Source organism: Ambystoma mexicanum, chromosome 8 (genome assembly GCF_040938575.1).
Source record: "Ambystoma mexicanum isolate Mex_15411 chromosome 8, UKY_AmexF1_1, whole genome shotgun sequence".
NCBI classification, from domain to species: Eukaryota; Metazoa; Chordata; class Amphibia; order Caudata; family Ambystomatidae; genus Ambystoma; species Ambystoma mexicanum.
In genome coordinates, this window is record NC_090929.1 from 735,899,152 (window position 1) to 735,919,641 (window position 20,490).

General features: G+C 45.8%; 1 protein-coding gene across 3 annotated transcripts in view; it reads left to right on the forward strand.

Moving 5' to 3' along the window:
• Positions 1 to 809: 809 nt before the first annotated feature.
• MARCHF8 (membrane associated ring-CH-type finger 8) overlaps positions 810 to 20,490 on the forward strand; it is a 951,649-nt gene continuing 931,968 nt past the window's right edge. Inside the window, exon 1 of one of the 3 annotated variants that reach the window (XR_011268598.1) lies at positions 810 to 1,046. The gene's annotated coding sequence lies outside the window, so the exon portion shown is untranslated. The remainder of the gene's footprint in view (positions 1,047 to 20,490) is intronic. The other 2 variants (XM_069610553.1, XM_069610555.1) reach the window with 2 other exon arrangements.

Here is a 20,490-nt window from a genome sequence, read left to right on the forward strand (position 1 = left end):
CAACTCACCCTCCACTTAGGCAGCTCTCTCACCGGCCAAGCTCCCTACACGCCCATAGGAATCAATGGGCTTTCACCCGCCAAATACAAAATCGTGTGTTTTCACCCGCCCAGGGGCCATGAAAGGTTGAGAGCTATGTAGGACTCTGATGGAAAAGCACTCAGAAAAAGCATTCAGCCCCTGAATCCTCCTCTAGGGCATATCAGGAGCTTCTGCAGCCCAATGCTTACTGGAAAGTGAAGAGAACACCCCCCCCCCCCCCCCCCAGCGCCCCATCATTTTGCACAAAACAAAGCACTTTATTGTCCACATGCACATTTTGGAAAATGGTTGGTGTTTTCCAGTGGATAAAAAGCCAAATACGAGACTTATGAAGCATTTCACAAACTAAAAAAATATGAGCGTGCCACAGCATTCCTCACTTCAGCCTGTTTATAAGACTTGCCTCATGTTTTGATGAAGTCTTATAAAACACACTGCATTGTGAAATGCTTCATTGCATTAATATAAACGCTTGTATAGACAATGATTGGGCGGTTAATTTGGAAAGAAGTAGGTGCTCAAAGTAATTTTTACACTGCGAGTCTGCCAATGCGTGTATAACCAAGCTTAACGCAACGGAGCCCGTTTATAAACAGTTTACCAGAGCAGGCTCGGAACTCTCCTATTTTGGTCTGCGATCTACGAAGATAGCCGAAGACAGGGGATACCGGAACGGTATGGGATATCAAATATTACATAACACCGGTGGGGACTTCCAGAAGTAATGAACTTGTCCTTCTTCTATTTCAACCATGATCACAAGCTCGCCTTTACACCAGTCCCTGAAACTTGACAATCTACGTCAGCCTGTGAGTAGCGTCTTCTGTATGTATACACGGAATCCCACTGCTCAGCTGGGCGAGGTGCTGGAGACCAGCTATATACAGGGTTTTAATGTAACACATCAGATGATCTTGCTGGAGCTAGTCCGCCGACACTGTCTTAGGATAGTCCACAGCAGTGCCGATGTACCGACGAAACGGCGCTGAGGTTTGGTCGACCAGGTAACATTACTATTATGCATTGGTAACAACTATTCCTCTACTTACCCGAATATCGTGTCGTGCTTGTGCTTCATTCTATTCGGCTGTCCCGCGTTTGAAATTAATTGGGAGCATGTGTCTAATGCCCGATTTTAATGTGAACATGATGTACAGGTCCCAGACAGGCATTCAAAAATGACACACCTAACCTGTGTTCGACAGGGCATATATCAATATTAGGCAACGTAAACGTGCACACCCACTGACATCAAGAATATCATGGTCTCAACGTTCCTTCAAAATGTACGAATCTTAAACTCAGTAGGGCTGCCTATAAAAGCATTGAACGTGGAACCCGGAAGTCTAATTCGCATGTGCAGCTGTTTCCTTTAGACAGCTAACGTCATACGAGAGTTGACAGCTGTCCCGGCACTCCCCACGCGCCTCTTTTAGAAGGAGGTCTGAACTGTTTACTAGCAGTGAAATGTAAAGCCCAACATCCATTTTTTTTTAAAAACCTCAATCATTTGTAGCAATGCAGCGACTCGGACTCTAGACAATCCGAGGGCAATGCTGGTGGGAGCCAGCGCGGTGCTCATAGGTGAAAACTTTTGATTTTCACTACGAGGGCAGACTTTTACCCTTCCGTGCACTGATTACGGCCCGACCCTTCATCAGGTCTAAACTGTTCATTTTCAAGAACATATTTCAGAATTTACAGGAAAAAAGAAATTGTTTTCCAAGGCAGCTCTGGATATATAACATCTTAGAAGTAGCTACTTATCCTGCTCCACTACCTTTGCAGTTTTCTGCTTTAGGATTCTATGTCAAGACCAGAGACTCGTATTACGCTTTCACTTCTTTACTGAAAGCTCCAGCAGCATTTTCACAATAAAACATTCAACACTATTTCAAGAAAAGAACTACTATTTCCTGTGACAATGTACTCTTTGAACTTTGAAAACTGTATGCTCCCAGGCATATCAAGTGTATCAGTCTACCAATCACGGTGCTCCTGTCCCATCACTTCACAAATTGGACAGATTTTGAAGGAACTTTTGGGTTGATATCACTTAGAACCCCCGCGACCTGATTAAATGCAAAAATTTGCACTGTCGCATTGGTGTGCCATAGAACGGAGATTTCGAGTTCCTCAACTCTGTTTGTTTAATTAGGAAACCAGGCTGCTGTGGTCACACCTTATTACTGCGCCAGAAAAAAAATTATGCTGGAGACTAAGTCCAATTGCTGTTGTGTGATAAGAAAGTTTAATTGATCTGCCCTATGGATTACACGTGTTTCGGCAAGGTGCCTTCCTCAAATCAGGGCTTATCCAACTTTTATTTCTCTTGATCATTACTGGAAGTGTAATAACGGGGATCAATCCAGGTCCGGAGCAGAGTTTGCCGGACAACGATGCCCTGACCAGGAAAGTTAGTGATGCTTTTCTGCTTAGTAGCCTGCAAGAGAGTGTCAGATGTGGGAGCAATGGAAATAGACAGCAAATCTTTCTCTCCAGTGGGAGTCGTGTTTCATGTTAGAAGGAGGACGAAAACCTCCATCAGGACAACTACTTTTCTGGGAGAGCCGAAGCTCTGTCCAGTTAGAGGTCTGAAAGCCAGTCAGGCCCGCGGAGAGTGTGGAATATTAATTGCACTCCGTAAACCTTTAAGAGCAGCATCCACCACCACCCTAGCCAGGTGTGTTAGATGGGTTATGTAGGATGCAAGCATAGACACCTTTTGCTTTGGAGCGCATTCTACACAAGGGGTCATGGCATCTAAAGCTTTTGTCAGCAGGGGTTTATTACAAGACATTCTCAGAGCCACAGACTGGTTGAGTGAGTCTACTTTTAAAACGTTCGTTTTACTTCAAGACTGTCGACCAAGTCACTTTGCTGGTGGTAAGTAAGCTTTAAACAAGCATAATACGATCCTCCGGTCTTGACATAGAATCCAGATTTTCTATACTAACGTTCAGGAAAGTCAGGATTCTATAGAAGACACAGAGGCGAAGTATTATCCCACCCGTTCAATCGATCTGATCTGCGCAGACAGGGTGCAGTAAGGCAAGATGCAGGGTGACGGCAAGCGGGAGAGGTGCAGCCAGTCGGTGGCGCATTAGCAGCGATTGCCCACCCACAGTTAACATGAATATGGTTGTGGTTCTTTTATTCTATTTGCACAGGTACAGTATCAGATGGACTCCTGAGTGCCCTCGGGAATGAAGCCGCACAGTTGAGGCAGACCTCCACGTGATCCAGAAGCAGTAGTTTGTTCTGAGTTGAGTTCTTCATTCTGCCAGAAGTTAAGGCGAAACAACTCATCAAGGGGCTGCAACGAGTCAGCGAGAGAAAAGAGGAAGTTACAAGGAGGACTCGTGAAGTGATGGCACAGAAGCGCCGTGATTGGTGGACTGATACACGTGATATGCTTGGGAGCATAGAGTTTTCAAAGTTCAAAGACTACATAGTCATAGAAAATGGTGGTTCTTTTCTTGAAATAGGGTTAAATGTTTTATTGTTAAAATGCTGCTTGAGCTTTGAGTAAAGAAGAGAAAGCATAATGCTTCACCTTTGTGTCTTTAATAGAATCATGACTTTTCTAAATGTTGGTATGGAAAATCTGGATTAGTCACTCAACTTTCTAAGAATTCAACATTGGATGGTGATCTTTGCTTATGCTCATCACTGCATTAAAAAAAAGTGCAGTTCATAAATATGACTAAAAGCCAATAGTACTTTATGTTCAACAACATTGACACTTGGAACATTCAGAAACAAAACTACAAAGACCTCACTGTGGGCAAAGTAAAGTGTCTTCCCCCTTTGCTAAAGAGCTATGGTCCTGGTTATGAGTTGGGTGGATTTTTTTAATGAAATAACATTGGAGAAAGCTGCCACGTCCTCCAGTGGTATTTGTTAACATTCACCCAATTATTAGTTTACCATTGGCAGAGGTAGTATTTCTGGAATACTTCTGGGCACGTGTTGACCCTTTTGAGTATTAAATGGGTACGGTGGTGAGAGGGGGGCATCAGAGATGACCACCTTTTAATCAACTTACCATGGCCCATTCGCACACCTTTTCTAATGAATGGAAAGGAAACGCCTATGTGCCCCTTCTTTACAGTAAAAAAAAAGTACAACTGCTGTGCCCTGCCTTGTGATGGCTGCATTTAGACTATCTGACTATCGCATTCAACACTTGTGTGCCCTACCTAGACTATTGCTTTTAGCCCATTTGTGCCTTACCCGCATTAGATAACTGTGCATTAGATTATTAGCATTAGATAACTGTGCCAGCCCTGATCACTGTCATTTCAATTTTGGCTGTATTTGATTCTCTAATCTAGATGTGACGACAGACTTAGTTTCTATGACTTGCTACTTCGCCTGCACACCTAGAAAATTAGACTAATTAGCCCTTCACTTAGATACAGGACACCCTATACATTATATAATGCACCTTATACTGTCCAACCTAGTATACTTGGGCACCTTACTCATACTACTGGGACTACACATTATGTCGCCCTTTACAGTAACTACAACACAACAACCTATGACACAATGCAATATAGCCGAGAGAAACCTAAGATTACGAGCACGACTACCTAGAATCTTTGATCCTCACATCAAATATGAAACTAACAACAATCGAACCAAAATGGCCACTGAACCCATTCTCAAACTTAACTCTCATAACTACAAAAGGCATAACAACCCTCAAATAGAGAAAAAAGCTGCACACCCACAGCATCAATAAATATTGCCACACTCCCACCAACAAACCCCATACCCAAACTTAAAGGAGCCTTAATAAACGCCAGATCTTTAGTCGCCCATGCCATAGAAATATCTGAAGTCATCTCTACTGAAGACTACGACTTCCTAGCCATAACAGCAACTTGGCTGCATGAGGCATCAGGCCCAGAACTATCCCTAGCTGTTCCCAACAATTACACTATCCTCAGAACGGATAGATGTGGAGCTCGAGGTGGCGGACTAGCCATCATCGCCAAAACTAAGCTTGGGATGAGACTTACTCCTTCACCAACCATTGAATCTTGTGAGATAATGTCTACTAAGACTCCCCCAGCTAACTCTCAAACTCTTAACCTCCACTTGCTATATAGACCTCCAGGTCCCATCAAAACCTTCATAGAAGACCCATCTACCATCCTTTCAGAAAACCTCAAAGATACCACCCAATCAATACTACTTGGTGACCTTAATATTGGCTTCAATGATATCAACGACCCACAAGCCATTGCAGCATCCAACACTCTAACTGAACTGGGCTACATCCAAAGAGTGTTTGAGACCACGCATATCAAAGGGAGAACCCTAGATTGGATTGCTGACCATAACTGCAAAATCTCCACCCCTATTATCTCACCTCAAATATGGACAGATCACCATCTAATCTCATTCTCCTTGGACACTACTACCCCTAAACTGCAACAACCTTGTGCACCACCTGCACTTACCAGAAATAAAAAAAATATGACACTAGACAAACTACTCCCAGGCATCATGCCCACTTTGAACGCTCTACCTAACAACCTTAACCCAAATGACTTCATGGAAGAATTCAATAATATTATGAACAAAACCCTTGATGATATCGCTCCACTTAAGCTCAGAAACAGTAAACCACAGAGTCACCTGAACAACTGGTTCACCCCTCTCCTAAAAAATCTTAGATTAGAAAAAAGGAAATGGGAAAATATGTGGAAAGCCCACCCCACTCCGGAAAATAAACTGAAATTAATCAACATTTCATCTCAATATAAAAAATAAATCATCTCAGCTAAACAAGAGACCTACAATAACAGAATTAAACAAGCCAATTCAAGCACTAAAGAATTGTTCTCCATACTTAGAGAACTGGAAAACCCCATAACGCCTCAAGATAACTGCCTCAAAGATAAAAAATGGTGCTCTGAATTCCAGCATGCATTATCTAACAAAGTCCTAAACCTTCAAAAGAAAATAGAACTAAAACGAGAGACTTTAGCCTCTACCACATTACCCTCTACTAAGACGCTCTCCAACCCTAAACCTACCATCCAATTCCACTTCTCCAAAGTTTCTATATTAGAGGTGGAGAAAGTAATACTCGGCCTAAAACCGTCCAACTGCAAAGGTGACCCTTGCCCAGCACAACTCATCAAAGATGCCGCACGAGACCTAGCACCGTTTATCACAAAGTTAATTAATGCCTCCTTTACCACGTGCACTATCCCGAGTAACCTAAAAGAGTCCTGGGTGCTCCCACTTCTTAAAAAGGCAACTTTAGACCCAGCCATACCCACTAATTATAGACCGATTACTACCGTACCGTTCCTCTTGAAGATTCTAGATAAGGTGGCATATATACAAATCCAGAACTTCCTGGAACAAAACCAACTACTAGGCTCCCGGCAATCCGGCTTCCGTCCACTGCACGGCACAGAAACTGCATTGATTGACCTAAAAGCTCAAATAGATAAAGTACGAGATTCTGGAAAACCAGCACTTCTCCTGCTATTAGACCTATCTACCGCATTTGACTTAGTGGATCATAAAGTCTTGTGCAACCACCTAGATACAGCAGAACACTTCTCCACTGAGGCTATAGTGTGGATCCAATCATTCCTTAGTGACCGTACCATGAGGGTCTTCTCACCTACAGCAGCTGCAGACCCCATCCCCATCACCTGCGGCGTGCCACAGGGATCTTGCGTTTCACCAACGCTATATAACATCTTCACTAAGCCCCTGTTTGATGACTCGGACCATCTGGGTATCACGTATACTAACTACGCTGACGATACCCAGATCCTCCTCCCACTCACAGGGGATTACGAAAGGGATTTAGCACTGGTGAACAAAATTTACAGCATCGTTCAGGCATGGATGGCAACCCATGGCTTATGCCTGTACGATGATAAAACTGAGCTTCTTATCCTAGGTACCGCTTCCCTCATTAATAAACTAAATACAAACTACTCCTCCTTTATCATCGATGAGAACTGCATACAAGTAGCCAAAGAAGTAAAAACGTTAGGTATCTACCTTGACTCTACCTTATCATTCTCCAAACAGGTAAATTCCCTAGCCTCATCAACAGCTTACACATGTAAATTAATTAGAGCAGGAAAACAATTCTTATCCCAGCACAGTTGTCTAACATTAGCCAGAGCCCTAATCATCTCCAAACTAGACTACTGTAACGCATTGTACATAGGAGCCACTAAATCCACCATTAACAAAATTCAGATACAGCAAAACAATGCCCTCCAAGCTGCATTGACCATTCCCAAGAGAGAACACATTTCAGAAACAAGAAGGAAACATAAATGGCTCTCCACCTACGAGAAAATCAGACTCAAAACTGCATCCCTCACATACAAATCACTTTTATGATAAAGCCCCACAATACTTAAAGGACAGATTCACCAGAACACACTCCAAAAGACAAACAAGAGTAGCCAACACCAATCGCCTCCAAGTACCCCGATTTAAACTTGCCACCATAGGCGGAGCTAGCTTCCCAGTCAAAGCCGCTCAATTGTGGAATGAACTACCCATCACTGTGAGACTAGAACAATCTTTTACCCAATTCAGGCAAAATGTGATCAATTGGTTGACGACAACAAATGTTAAATGAATGCATGAACGTGCTCCCACCTGCCTGTTACCTGCCACATGTATTACATGCCTGTAACCGATGACCTTGTAACCTGTAACCTATAACTATGCTCTAAGCTGTACATCTTCTTACCTTTGCGCCCTTATACTCCAGGGTCCGGTGCGCATAATAAATACTAAACAAACAAACAACAAAATTTGGGGTTGATTTGTAAGTTTTACCTCCACCTCTGAGGTGTAATGTATGGCTCACAGGGTTTACCTACTTGGTGATACGTTTTGTTAAGGTATGGATGCAAAGCTTTAAATTAATAATGATCACTATCATTGCTTTGAGTGGCCCCTGTCCCATCATGTTTTATCCTGTATGCCCCATTACAGAAGTGGGCTAGCCATTTGCAAATTAGTCTTGGTCCTGCTACCATGTGTGAGATGGAAGGTTGCCCCAAAAAATGGTGTGGTTATTAGATTTTTTGAAAACCTTGTATCCATCAGTTTTTTAAAAACGTTTGGTGGACAGCAAACGCATTAAATAAGCAAGACCTAACCTGTGTGTCTCCCACAGGTAGGTGCCAGTGATGTCTTTCTGCATGACATCACATGGGTCAAAGGTTGTGCTACACAGTTCACTACCCTCCTTTCCCCTTCCCCATGGTAAATTCAAAACGTAGCGCCCTTGGTGAGAACTGGGGTACAGCGATGAATGATGAGGAGTAATAGCTTTACAAAACAGGGTTGCTCGACGTGGTGAATGTAAGAAAAAGTGCAAATTCCCATGTAAGACATCTGCTTACTAGAATTGAGTTACCTGATATTGTACTCTTTGTAAGCATTGTTTCACCATATAGGAGAAAAAAAATCATCATCCAACCAACTATTTACGCTTTCTAAACAAATGGTCATTGGGCTTCAACCATATAGTGTGCATTCTTTCTTCCAGTGTGGGATTGAATAAAAAGATTATGGGCCTCATCACGAATATGGAGGTAGCCATGGTGCTGTTAGCGCCATGGCTGCCTCCATACTGGGCTCCAATTCCGGGTTCCTTCAATGAGGAATAACCAGGTCATTCCAACATTGGAGGACCCGGTAATTCCTCCTTGAAGGAACCATTCCCCATTCCCATTTGAGCCCCCATAGGGCTCAGTGGGAATGGGGAGATAGGTAATAACGGGCATGTTACTGACGGCCTGTTATTAGCTCCCTCTTCCCCTCGCGGGACCCGGAAAGGAAGTCTGGTTTTACCAGACTTCTGTTCCGGGTCCCGCAAAGGGAACCTCGTAAAAGGCGCTCCTTCATTACAGGAGTGCCAGGGTCGTAATGAGACCCTCTCTGTTTTACAACATTTGGACAACATTTCATTTTCTTTGTTATGCCGGTTTCCGCTTTCGCTCTCTCTTTGAAATAGAATTCCTGTCTGCTTATGTCGTTTTAGAAAGATTTAAGGTTACTACCTATAGAAAGGTGAAGTCTCAAAAACTGGAAATGCCAACGTTTGGTACTAATGCATAATCCAAGGATAATAAAATGTAACTAACGTCTACAGCGGTTTGGAATGGCGACGTTAAGGTACAAACACCGACCAAATTAAGTATTTCTCTAGTACAAAGTCCATCACAGTACAAATGATCACAGCTAAGTTATAATGCTCCATTTAATTGTAGCATGGATGTGAGCTACCTATGTTATAAAGTAGTTTTACAGTGTGCTTGAAAATTGAATTTAATGTAACAGACTTTGGAAGTACTTCATTCATTTGCAGTGTTTGTGGCTTTATGTTGGCCCTCCAAACATTTGTAAACTTCATCTTTTTTATAGATATTAACTTTTTCCTACTGACTTCCTCTTTATATGTGTTTGGTTATTGTGCATATTTGTGTTACATGCATATTATTTTGATAGCTTTATTCCAAGTGTTTTTTTGACACGTTTTACGTCTCTGTTATGTCTAACTATTATGCTGAATTATGTGCGTGTATCATTCCGATTGTATTATTGTTGGTATGAATTATATTCTGTGTATGATATTCTGAGTGTATTGTTTTGACTGTATTGTTGTTGGCCATGCTGTGGGTTTGTATACAGGGCCATTTGTTTATGTCTATTATGGTGATTTCGTATTCCACACATGTTGTGCCAAGTGAATATGTTTTGAGCTTGTTGTTCATAAATCTTGTCGGAACATTAATACATGCTTGTGTGCTTTCCTGTAGTATCATGGCATGTCTCATATAGACTGTCATCATCCATAGCAATGACCACATTTTTTCAGTTTTTGAATGTGTTGTCCGTTTTGTTCCACTGAACACTTCCTTATTGTATATTGGCTTATTCTTTGGGTCTATTGTGTTTTTAGGGCCATGGAACATTTTGCAAATATATTTTGTGTACTACTGTTAACTTTTGCTTTTTCTAGTTGTGGGTAAGGGAGGAGTGTGCGAAGGGGTATTGGGGCATCAGATTATTTTATATGTCGCAGTGTATTCATAATTTCTTTGGTGTGTGTGTGTGTTTTAGTTGCAGCAGATTCCAGTGTGCTGTACAGTACATTTTTCATTTTTTTGGGTATGTTTTTTAATTTCTGGGTGCATGTTTGTGGGATGGGTTTTTCATAATCATTCTTCTCCTTTGTTCTACAATACCCGGTTTTCTTGGTACCTTGGAACTTACTATTTGTGTCACAGATGGCTCCTAAACACACTGAGGATTCCAGACAGTCTTTAGGGTTTACATTATAGATGTTACAAAATGTTCTTTGTAGCAAGGATTAGAGACTACCAACTTTTTTTGATCCAGGACACTGGTTGGCCGAGAGGTTTGGGAAATGGATTTATGGCAGCCTTCTCTCTTCGAATGTCCACCCTAGTCCAGACGTCCATAACCCCTGGTTAGTACTACAAATCGGTAACCCTACTGTCTAAACTTTTGATCTTGTCCTCGAGATGTGTTCTCTAAATGCAGGCTCAATGACTCCCCCAGGAACTTTCCTTACTCTCAACACAGGTTAGTGTTCTCAGCTACACTACCGTGACTCCCACCCCCTGCTCCTGTTCCCATTTTACTTTGTGTCTTTGCCGGGGACCCCCCTGTTAACACTGGGTTTCTGTGCCCCTCCTGCAATCCCTGATGTCCGAGTGACTGCGTTTCCGTTTTTCCACTGTTGCCGTGCATTGCTTCTGGACAGTCTTCCCCAGCTTGCGTTGTGTCCTGCATTCACATTACCTTGGCCACTGATTGACTGTGCATCTTTGTTGGTTTGAGCATCTCGCTGTGTGTCGCATCTTGCAAGCCTGTTACCACTGTTGACTGTGCAACTTTGCCATTTGTGGCATCTTGCCTTCATGGGGACATTGATTGACTCTTCAACCCTGTTGTTTTTGCATTTCTTGACCTGTTTGCAACCACTGGTTAGCCTTTTCGCAGCCTGTGCTTTTTCTTACATTGTTACCTGTTTTCATACTTGCATGCCTGATGTGGCCCCTCATTCCATGAGGAGACGCTTTATCAGGTGCCTAGTCACTCCTACCTGCTCTGTCTTATTGCGTGTCTGCATGTCTGATGTAGCCTCTCATTCCATGAGGTGAGGCTTTTGCAGGCTTTAGACACTCCTAACTGCTTGTCAAAGCTGCATTTCTGGTCCTCCTCAATGCAGTTCACCTACTTGTTCCTGCGCTTTGTAACCTGTTTTGTATTTTTTGTACTTCCCACCCTCGCCCCCTCTTACACTTCCTTCCTCCCCACACTTGCACATTCGAATCGTCTCATGTCTTAGTCAGTATGCTATTGTTTGTTTCTTCCCCTCTTCCCTCCATACCATACACTCCCTTTCCTCCTGCTTTCATGCTATAGCACTTGCACATTCCAAATGTTTCAAGACTTTTTATTTTTTATTGGCATTTCAATTTTTATAAACAGTAAACATAAACCCACCACGACAATAACCCCACACCCCTTCCTTCCATTCCCTCCCCCGCCCCCAACCGCAATCCTGTAATGTCCACCAAGAGTCAAGGTCTATGCGATGCCTAAAATCAAAAATGTATGTGGGCAATGTTCAACGTTGTAGGCCGCTTGTAAAAATTGCAAAAGGATACCCCATTCTTTTGTAAAAGCCTGTTGCGCACCCTGGATAGCATATGTCAGCCACATTAAAGAAACAAAGTTGAGGGTCTCTATCCTTCCAATGTTGGGCCATCACCACCAGAGCTGCCACCCTTAAAATAATGTGCACTTTACGTTTTTGTTTTGGCCACTTGCTCTCCTCCGAAGTGCCATTTCCCAAAATAATGGCTTTTGCATGAGGCTGCAACTGTTTTCCAAACATAACTTGGATGTGCTTATTAATGGTTCCCTAGTAGTTTGCCAATTTAGGACAACCCAACCACGTATGTAGCCAATCGCCCTTTCCACTGCAATCCCTCCAACATTTGTCAGTCCTGATTAGTTTCATTTTGTATAGTCTGTATGGGGTATAATGCCATTGCAGCATTGCTTTATACCAAGATTCTCTCATCTGTAGAGAGCGTGTTAACTTGAGGATATCTTTCCGTAGTGCTTGCAATTCTTCTGTAGATATTGCAATTCCCAATGTCTGCTGCCACCTCTGAACATACTTCAGACTGCCTTCTTGGAGCTCCTCTTGCAAAAGGCGATAAAGAGATTTCTCTCCTGGGTTCAAAATGAAGGATTTCTCAAATGTAGTTATCTGTCTAAGGGCTGCAGCTCTATTACGGGGAGCCAACAGTCAATGTCGGACCTGAAAATATTGAAATCTTTCCGATTCCGTAAGCTCCAACTCCTTTTTACACTGATCAAACAGTATAAAATCTGTGCCCTGAAATATATCCTTGATTTTATTGCATTTCGATTCTTTCCATTTGGTAAAGGAAACTTTATCTAGGCCAGGTTTGAACTGCAGATTATTTTTAAAAAAAAAGATGAAAACGGGGCGGGATACATAGTGACTTGATATTGAGACAATAAGCGTTGAAGTTCTAAGAGGACAGGGGGGAAATGTGCTTTGTATATCGACTATAGTGAGTTGGTTAGGTAGATACCTAATAGTCTGATTTGTATCTCTTGCCCATGAAAATTTAGTATTTTCAGACACCTGGGCTACTTATGAGGGTGTGAGGGATACATTCAATATTTCAGATTTGGTAACATTTATTTTCAGACCTGCCACCTTGCCAAATTCTTCGAGTTCCCATGTAACCTCTATCAGTGATTGAACTGGATTTGTTACTGTAATCAACATATCGTCGTCATATGCCATTATCGTGTGTTTTTCTGTCCCCAATGGTATCCCTTGTATTTTATCTGATTGTCTGATTCTAGTTAGAAAGGGTTCCAGATATATTGCTAACAGCAGGAGGGACAAAGGACCTCCCTGCTTTGTTCCGAGATGTAGTGTGATTGGGTTGGATATCTGACCATTTATAGCTAACCTGATCTTGGGGTCTGTATATTTCACATGTATCATGCTCATGACATTATGAGCGAATCCCAAAGCCTTTAGGGTTTGAAATAAGAACAACCACTCCACCCTGTCAAACGCTTTCTCTGCGTCCAATGATAACAAGAGCCCTGGTTTTCTTTTCTTGCACGTTGTTTCAATCAAATGACAAGCCCTCATAATATTGTCATGACTTTGTCAATGTTTAATACACCCAGACTGATCAGGGTGGATTAAGGATGGTAAAATATCTATTAGTCTGCCAATGTTTTCGTATACATTTTTGCATCGAGATTAATCGCGGCTATAGGTCGATATGATACACATGCCGTGAGGTCTTTATTAGGTTTTGGAAAAAGAATCCTTTGGGCTTCCTGCATAGACAAAGTTATATGACCAGTTTCTTTTAATGAGTTGTATAATCTTATCAGTCTTTGGGGCAAAATTGAATGGTAGGTTTTATAAAATGGGGCTGTATATCCATCCGGACCTGGGGCCTTATTCATGGGGAGATTCCGGATTATGTGGGAGAGTTCTTCAATTGTTATCTCTTGGTCCAATTCATCCCCTACCTGGCATGTGATAGCAGGAAGCTTAACTGAGCGTAAATATGTTTTTTGAGTTAAAAAAATCGGGGTTATCTAAATTATAAAGTGTGGAATAAAATACTACAAATTGTTTAAGTATCAGTGGGGTTGCCGTAACCAGATTCCCTTTCATGTTGTTTACTCCTAAAATTATGCGTGATGATTCCAAGATGGCGGCCATGGTAAGGAGACGTGCGTAAGAGTCTCTCCCGCCGGGCCGTGAAAATAAAGCTTCAAATTAAGCACTGGGATCACGGAAATTGCAGCACAGTCCAACTCCCGGGAACCTGCTGGACACAGAGACGCCCCTGCAGTGCACGGGTGGGGGCATGAAGGCTAATGGGGAGCTCACTCCCCCCATCGGGGCCCGGCCCTGGGGTGCGTGCAGGGACGCCCTGGGCACCAACGCTGGCCGGAGATCCAACAGCCCACTCCTGAGGCGAGTGCAGGCCCGGTAGAGAGAGAGAGCTCTTAAGCAATAGGAGCTGCATTGGAGAAAACCAGCCAAAGGGAGGGTGAGGACAAGATCAGAAGCGGGCAGCAGAGTGGGCACCCCCACCGGGGGGGGAGAGAAGACACCTACGTAGCGAGGAGCCGGGAAGGACATCCAACCGATCAGGTGAAAAGCCAATACACAGGACCTGGCCCGAAGAAAACAGCCCCCGCGGTCTGCAGGAGACTGGGTGTCCCCCACGGGCTCTTTAGAGGAAACGCCCTTCACGAGGGACTGTGCCGCTCCAGTATCCCACCTCCGGGCCGACCCGGGCCTGGCAGAAAGGGGCCAACGGTCGAGACCGGACGGGGAGACATCTGTTCCCCTGCACACTTGCCATAGGATGCAGTATCAACACCACGGCACGGCATCTGTGCCGGGAGAACCCAAGAACAGGAACGGACGATTGGAAGAGAGGAACACCGACCCAGGAGTTCTCGAGCTCTGAGGAACGGGGACCCTCTGGTGGCAGACCACAGCAAGGTGGGGGTGGAGGAAGAACCCAGGGAGGGGGAGCATAAATGCATTATACGGCTGGAGGCGGAATACGTTATAATCCCGCCCCCGACCCGATTTCATCCATGCCGAGAACATACAGGTCAAGTAGTCCTGCATAGCCAAGTGCCTTCGACGCCGCAAAGGGGGCCACCATCCCCCACCCAGAAGTATATCAGATACAGAAGCCACTTAAAAGGGAGTGCCGGAGAAGGCTCCACCGGCCAGAAACAGCACACTGAGCCACTTGCACCATTGCGCCTGACTGAGCACAACCCTGGGACTGGAGAACAGTGCGACCAGGCCACAGAAGCGCCCCCCTGGGGGTGCGGTACAGGGCAGGGCAGAGAGCTCTGTAAAGCCGCTAGCAAAGAGCGCTGCAGACAGGGACTCAATCAGAGGCAACTAGGGAAGGGGGACACCCCTCGTCCCACGCACCACCTTCCCCCACCGCAGTAAGGTAGCAAGAAGGGCCAGCAAGGAGGACAGAGTCTCAGTCACCCCAGCAGAGGCGATCTGCAAGTACTGAAGAAGCACCAGACAAGGGGACTGGGACCTTGGGAAAGCGGCAACCCGGCATGGCAGAGGTGCAGGGGCGCTGATATAAGTGAGGGCGTTGGCCAGCATAGATACCATGGCCCCCTCCCCCGGCATCTAGAGTAAGAAGAGCACCAGAGGGAGGGCAGACGTAAAGAATAACGTGATGCAAGTAGAACCCCACCCAAGGGAGAGAGCGGCAGGGTTCAAGTAAGGGAGCATTCCAACGATACAGTGCTGTTCAGCAACTGTAATGGTTTACGGGTTTAAGGGTTTAAGATACTCGGGCGTGGAGAACCAAGACTTGCCTTTGGAGGAGAGTGAGCTTGTCTCGCTCAACACAGCTTCATGGTACTGCAGCTGTGATATCGTGGAGCCCCATTGTGATGCTGGAAATGCATCGGCGGGACAGGGCCTCGGTATCCTTGTCCTTTACTGCTTTTTATTGTGTGTTCTGTCGTGTTTTCCATGCAGGAGTTCATGTGGGATTCCTGGCGATGCAGCTCTCTTTTGGTTTTGGTGAACAGACCCATGGGATACCCTTATGGCACCCATGGGTGGGGGTACAACCCTGTGCCCCTAGTGTATGTTTTTGGGCACCTATGTGTGGCCCACAGAGCATGGTACGGGCTGGTGGCAGCTCCATGCTGAATTGACTGGTGCCTTGAGTATCCTCCATTTTGGGCTGCCCAGGCCATGTCATTGGAATCGGTAGATTCCTGATGGAGACAAGATGGCTCCTGTGGCCTCTTGCTCTCCATCGCCTTTTACCTTCATCTTCCCGAAGTCCCGGGAAGCCCTGACTCTGTCCCTTCCCCCTGACTGGCTGTTGGGTGGAAGTTCCATATATGGTAGTGTGGGGGAAGTGCCGACCAGACTGGCTGGAGCCTTCCCAACGACCGTATGTTGTGGGTACACCTGTGGGTGGGACCTGGGTGAATAGAGTGTGTGACGAATATGCACTTCTTGTTGTGGATGTCTGATTTCTGGTGTTTGACGCAATGACTGAGACATCCCTGCCTGAAACTGGTATCAATGCAGTGTGTAGAGTTGAATAGCGTGATACTTGTCCGAATCCACATTCTGTGTTGCGAGTGTCTGGATGGAAAAGAATGGCCTGAATGCACTGTGCGCCTGATTGTCTGACAGACTGCTGAATGCCCTTCATAGTGATTTGATGCTCGAGTGTGACCCAGCGGAATGAATGGGAGATCAACAGTATATCTGGGGACCTCTCACAGCTAGGAATCGTGTTCAGAAGTGTTCAGAGCTGAAGTCCAAACTACAAAAAGTAACTGGAGTGAAACTGAAGCCTGACCTTAAAGCGCTGCTCGAAGAGAAGAATTGCTGTTGCCCTTCTTCATCAATGTGAAAGCTGCTGTGTCTCCAAGGACTGACCCAGAGAGGACCTGGTAAGGCGCCCTCTTCCTGAGCTACGAGGGACCATCGTGCACCAGCTGATCTTTGCCAAAGCTCCCTGGTAGATAGACCTACGTCAGGCTGCCGACCCGAGACGGGGACTGCCGCGGAATCCCAAAGAGAAGCGCCCGGACTGTTGTCCGCCACTGTCGACGACCGCCGTTGCCGACCGGAGCCGCAATGCTCCTGTTGCCTAAGAACGTTCGATTCATGGACGTGCTCGTCCGCACCACCGCCCGCCTTATCCCGCTGGAGAAGGCCAGGCCGTCGACGCGCTGAGGGGCTTCCGCCGGTGGGTTTCTCGCCACCCAAAGACCACAGAGACGCCGACGACTCGACGCCCTTGCTGTGCTACAGTTCTTCAAACTCATTGCGGTCCAGAACTATCGACATCGAGGTGTCCCGCAGGCCTCTTCCTTGCAGGATTTTTATGCTTCCCCGTCGGCGAGCACCGGTAGGAAAGAAGCTGCCACTTCACCACCGTAGTTCACCCTGTTCTCTTCGGACGTTCGACCCGTGACTCCTGCCTTAAAGGGAGGGCACTCAAGAAGGGCCGTCAATTCCCCGACGAGGAAAGCTACAACGCCAGGTACTTTGGGGTTGCAGAACTATGGGAAAGACTCTTATGAACAATATATGGACTGGACTTGTGATACATCTTTATTCTACAGGTTGCCCAGGTGGGGGGATCTCCACACAGAACTGTGTCTAGATAACGGGGGAAGTATTCTGCCGATTGTTGTAACCAACTGCTTTCCTCTCATATCTATTGTTGGTTTCCGTTACAAACTGATTTGTGTGCCATTTATCCGTACAGTGGATGCACTTTAAAGAGATCTAATAGTAATTGTGGTACCACGTAGAACTGTATATTTGCCATTATAGATAACCGAGTACAAAGTGAGTTATTGTGATCTTGTACATAACCTTGAATATTAATTATATAAAGACTGTGTTTTAACCGATACAGTGTGCGGACATTCCTTTGTGGGTGCTTGGGGACTACACTGTACTTACGAACCAGCCTGCATTACCTCCTGAGAAGCAAGGCCTTGATTGCTCGACCACGTACCAATAATAGAGAATCTTGGCTGGGGTTCTCTGTGCCTCTCCTCTGCCATATAGAGAGCAGAAGTACAGACACCCCCCTCCAGTCTTTACACTGGTGGCAGCGGTGGGATGCTTATGGTTTTAAGAATCAGTGTATAACCGTGCCACTTACTAGGATATCTGCACTTTGTTAAATTGAGGTTTAGTTGTGTACAAGATAACTGCATTACAAGCAATGGAATCTATTGCAAATGGTAAATTGACTTGGGTGAGCTTAGAGGCTCTCCAGAGTGTTTGTGAAGCCAGGGAATTAGACTTTGTGGATAAGTCTAGGGCTGAGCTGATAGCTGCCCTGGTGGACTACCAGACTGATAGTGAAACTCTTGAAGGGGTGGATGCAACCACTGAGGACTCTGCCCCGAGGGTTGTCGCTGAATCTGATTCTGGGAATGCCACCATTCCTGCTGCCTCTGTTCCGAACCCCAGCAATTCCTTGGAACTTGAGTTATTGAATAGTGCAAGTTGGAAATAGATGCTGAACTTAAGCAAGAGGAGCTGGCGCAGCAACTGGAACTCAAGAATAGGGATCTTGAACTCAAAGACAAGGACACTGAATGTCAGCAAATCCAGTTAGCGAAAGCTCGAGTGGAGACCTAAGCTAAACCAGTTGAGAGGGTCAGGTTCCCAGCAACCAAGTTTATGAAAGATATGGTTGGTGTGTTTGTGGAGGGTTGTGATATCCTCCAATGGATTGAAGCGTTTGAAATGGCTTGTGCACTTCATGATGTTGATAAAAGAGATTGGGCTAAGTGTTTGTTAAGCAGAGTGCCTCAGGCTGGATTTGACTGTATTCTGAAATTAAGTGTGGAAGAAAGTGGTCAGTTTGAGTGCATGGAGTTTACTTTGATTGCCAAGTTCGGCAAGACACCTACCCAATACCTTTAAAAGGTTCAGGGATTTTAAGAAACGAGAGAATGTGTCTTGGGTTGACTGGGTGAGTGCTGCGCACATGAACATGATGGGATAGATTGATGGCTACAAAGTGAAAACGTGTGTTGAATTGTTCCACCTTTTGTTTTTTGAGCATTTTTCGGAAGCCTGTTCACCAGAGCTGCGTCAGTATGTTGCTGACCAGAACATATTGGACCCCTTTAAGCTGGGTAGGTTGGCTGACAAGTGGGTCTCCCACCCGGTGTCCCCTAAGCACTCGAGTGGGAAGGACAAGGACAAAGAAAAGGGGATCTCTCAGAAAGCTGAGGAGTCCCAGAAGCAATCACAGTCGGGTAAACCAAAACCTTCCTCTCCTAAGACCAAAAAACCTAGTGGGGATAAGTCTGTTGTGCGTGAGAGTAAGTGTAGTGGTCCGCCTGCTTCAAAGCAGGGTCGCAGTGGTTCTAGTACCGTACCCCGCACTCCTGGCACTTGTTGGGATTGTGGGGCTCTGGATCACAGAAGGGGTGACCCCAAGTGTAAGGGTAAGGCACTTGGAGTCCAGGCTGTCAGCCTGACCTACCCCTACTCCGTACCTGAGGTGGAGGCCACTGTCCTCCCCTCCTCTAATGGGATCACCATCAGTGCTCACGTAGAGATTTCCTTAGTGTCCCTGGGGGTCTGGGACCAGTATGCAGAAGTACTGGCAACTATCCCACAGAACACTTGTAGGTTTTTGAGAAGTGTCCTCTTAAATGGCTAGCCTTCTACTGGTTTGAGAAACACTGGGGCAAGCATGACAGTGGTGGACAGGACCCTGCTCAAGCCAGAGGACTATGTAGGCGCTCCTCTGAGAACCACCAGTTTAGCTGGTGTGCCTCCAAAGTTATCACATGTAGCCTTAGTCAACATTACAATTGGAGACAAGACAGAAAAGCTTCCGGTCCTGGTTCAGGACAACGTGCCTGCAAACATTTTGTTAGGAAACGATTTTGTCGAGTTGGGGATGATCACGGATGGTCTACCCATGGCTGCTGTGGCGGTCACCCGATCGCAGATCACACAGGGTCCGGCTGCGAGCCTGGTACCCTCGCCAACGGGGAAACCCAAGGCACGAAGGAAATGGAAGAGTAAGAAAACCACCTCTGTGGAGGGAGACCCTGCTCTTCCTGCTGTTCCGACAGCACCCATTGTGATCCAGGCTCCAGACGTGCTGGGTCCAGTGGTGAACCCCGTCTCAACTCCTGTGGGAGAAGAGCCAGAAGACTTTCCTATGGGAGAGGTACTCAACCCGGAGGACCACCCTGACCTTCAATGCTTGTAAGCTAAAGGGGGACCCTGCCGGGCGAACTTCTGTAAGGGACCGAGAGAGTGCAACTCTCTCGAGGGTCTGAGGAAACAGGCCCTGTCCCAGTGTCATGGCCATAGCCCCTGGCCCTGGTACTCGGGGCCTCTGGGCCGCATCACAGTGTCCCTGCATGGCCTCAAGGGCCCCCCAAGACTCTCCTGGAGTCAGTCATGGCGCCTTTGGTGCCAGGCTCATATGGCAGAATAAGGAGCTGGAGCTCTCAATGGGAATGGAACAACATGGCTGCCCCCACATTGTTCAGAACGGAACCATGCGGTCTAGCATCTAGGGTGTGGTCTGGCCTGAAGGCACCTGGGGTACCTGCAGACTATTTAAGCCACGCCCGAGCTGCAGCACACGCTTCGTGTTGCTCTGCACTCGCAGCATGACATTCACCGTGATCTGTCCTCAGCATTCCAGGCCTGCACCTGCAAAGGAAGAGAAGTAGAACACCATTAGCCATCCTTACCTGCTTGTCAATCCAGCTCCCGTCGACCGCTCCAGTGTCACCTCG